The following is a 267-nucleotide window of genomic DNA, read 5'->3' on the forward strand; positions in this document are numbered from 1 at the left end:
CTACTCCATTGTGTGGGTGTGTGTTCTTGGAGACTCTATGTGTGTGCACCTGGGCTTGCACTGTGATAATGATGATAATGAACTTTTTTTTTGCAGTGGGAAAAATAATAATAATAACAAATGAATTTATATTTATAATTGCGTATATACACACATATATAGACTTACACCTATAGTTGGTATATATTTCTATGTTTACTGGTAAATTGGGCTAATTGTTGAAATATCTGTTTCTTTGCTTGATGATTTTGCTGGGCGGTTTAGCCT

Source organism: Trypanosoma theileri (assembly GCF_002087225.1).
Source record: "Trypanosoma theileri isolate Edinburgh chromosome Unknown TM35_Tth_104_V1, whole genome shotgun sequence".
Lineage (NCBI taxonomy): Eukaryota > Euglenozoa > Kinetoplastea > Trypanosomatida > Trypanosomatidae > Trypanosoma > Trypanosoma theileri.